The 2,608-nt window shown below is 41.3% G+C and overlaps 1 non-coding gene across 1 annotated transcript; it reads left to right on the top strand.

Annotated features, from left to right (window-relative positions):
* The first annotated feature begins 1,877 nt into the window (after window positions 1-1,877).
* LOC112761049 (small nucleolar RNA R71) lies at window positions 1,878-1,985 on the top strand. Its single transcript, XR_003181458.1, has one exon. It is a non-coding gene; the product is annotated as a small nucleolar RNA R71 (small nucleolar RNA).
* The last annotated feature ends 623 nt before the right edge of the window (window positions 1,986-2,608 follow it).

Here is a 2,608-nt window from a genome sequence, read left to right as displayed (position 1 = left end):
GGGTGTGATTTTTCTTCTGCTGTTTTTTGATTCCGTTTTCAATTTTTATATTTACTTTGTGACTCCACATGATCATGAACCTATAAAGACACATAACTAAGAAAAATATTATTAGATAAATAAAAATTGGGTTGCCTCCCAACAAGCGCTTCTTTAATGTCAATAGCTTGACAGTGGGCTCTCATGGAGCCTCACAGATGTTCAGAGCATTGTTGAAACTCCCCAACACCAAACTTAGAGTTTGGATATGGGAGTTCAACACCAAACTTAGAGTTTGGTTGTGGCCTCCCAACACCAAACTTAGAGTTTGACTGTGGGGGCTTTGGTTGAATCTGCTTTGAGAGAAGCTTTTTCTGCTTCCTCTCCATGGATGCAGAGAGAGATCCTTGAGTTGTAAACACAAGGTTGTCCTCATTTATTTGAAGGATCAATTCTCCTCTGTCCACATCAATCACAGCTCTTGCTGTGGCTAGGAAAGGTCTTCCTAGGATGATGGATTCATCCTCTTCCTTTCCAGTATCCAAGATTATGAAATCAGCATGGATGTAAAGGCCTTCAACCTTTACTAACACGTCCTCTACTTTTCCATAAGCTTGTTTTCTTGAATTATCTGCCATCTCTAATGAGATTTTAGCAGCTTGCACCCCATAGATTCCCAGTTTCTCTATTGCAGAGAGTGGCATGAGGTTTATCCCTGAACCAAGGTCACACAGAGCCCTAAAGATCATGGTGCCTATGGTACAAGGTATTATGAACTTTCCAGGATCCTGTCTCTTCTGAGGCAATGTCAGTTGATCCAGATCACTTAGTTCATTGGTGAACAAGGGAGATTCATCTTCCCAAGTCTAAATACCAAATAATTTGGCATTCAGCTTTATGATTGCACCAAGAAACTTGGTAGTTTTCTCTTCAGTAACATCCTCATTCTCTTCAGAAGAGGAATACTCATCAGAGCTCATGAAGGGCATAAGGAGGTTCAATGGAATCTCTATGGTCTCTAGATGAGCCTCAGAGTCCTTTGGTTCCTCAGAGGGAAGCTCCTTATTGGTCACTGGACGTCCCAGGAGGTCTTCCTCCTTGGGATTCACGTCCTCCTCTCCTTCTTTGGGTTCGGCCATGGTGCTTATGTCAATGGCCTTGCACTCTCCTTTTGGATTCTCTTCTGTATTGCTTGGGAGAGTACTAGGAGGGATTTCAGTGATTCTTTTACTCAGCTGGCCCACTTGTGCTTCCAAATTTCTAATGGAAGACCTTGTTTCATTCATGAAACTCACAGTGGCCTTAGATAGATCAGAGACTAAGTTTGCTAAGCTAGATGGATTCTGCTCAGAATTCTCTGTCTGTTGCTGAGTGGATGATGGAAAAGGCTTGCTATTGCTAAACCTGTTTCTTCCACCATTATTAAAGCCTTGTTGAGGCTTTTGATCCTTCCATGAGAAATTTGGATGATTTCTCCATGATGGATTATAGCTGTTTCCATAAGGTTCACCTAAGTAATTCACCTCTGCTATTGCAGGGTTTTCAGGATCATAAGCTTCTTCTGCATAAGAAGCCTCTTGAGTACTGTTGGATGCAGCTTGCATTCCATTCAGACTCTGGGAAATCATATTAACTTGCTGAGTCAATATTTTGTTCTGAGCCAAGATGGCATTCAGAGTATCAACTTCAAGAACTCCCTTCTTCATAGGCGTCCCATTACTTACAGGATTCCTTTCAGAAGTGTACATGAACTGGTTATTAGCAACCATGTCAATGAGCTCTTGAGCTTCTGCAGGCATTTTCTTTAGGTGAATGGATCCGCCTGCAGAGGTGTCCAATGATATCTTTGATAGCTCAGATAAACCATCATAGAATATATCCAGGATGGTCCATTCTGAAAGCATGTCAGAGGGACACTTTTTGGTTAACTGTTTGTATCTTTCCCAAGCTTCATAGAGGGATTCACCATCTTTTTGTTTGAAGGTTTGAACATCTACTCTAAGCTTGCTCAGCTTTTGAGGAGGAAAGAACTTGGCTAAGAAAGTCGTGACCAGCTTATCGCAAGAGTTCAGGCTGTCTTTGGGTTGAGAGTCCAACCACACTCTAGCTCTGTCTCTTACAGCAAAAGGGAAAAGCATGAGCCTGTAGACTTCAGGATCTACTCCATTAGTCTTAACAGTATCACAGATCTGCAAGAATTCAGTTAAGAACTGAAAAGGATCTTCAGATGGAAGTCCATGAAACTTGCAGTTCTGCTGCATCAGAGAAACTAATTGAGGTTTCAACTCAAACTTGTTTGCTCCAATGGCAGGAATGGAGATGCTTCTTCCATGTAAATTGGAATTAGGTGCAGTAAAGTCACCAAGCATCCTCCTTGCATTATTATTATTTTCGGCTGCCATCTCCTCTTCCTGTTCAAAAATTTCTGAAAGGTTATCTCTGGATTGTTGTAATTTAGCTTCTCTTAATTTCCTCTTTAGAGTCCTTTCAGGTTCTGGATCTGCTTCAACAAGAATGTTCTTATCCTTGCTCCTGCTCATATGAAAAAGAGAGAACAGAAAAATAATAATAATAGGGGTCCTTTTACCACAGTATAGAGGTCCCAGTGTGAGTAGAGAAAAAGAAGAAG

Source organism: Arachis hypogaea, chromosome 16 (assembly GCF_003086295.3).
Source record: "Arachis hypogaea cultivar Tifrunner chromosome 16, arahy.Tifrunner.gnm2.J5K5, whole genome shotgun sequence".
In the NCBI taxonomy this organism is placed as follows: Eukaryota; Viridiplantae; Streptophyta; class Magnoliopsida; order Fabales; family Fabaceae; genus Arachis; species Arachis hypogaea.
This window is presented reverse-complemented; position numbering and strand designations above follow the sequence as displayed.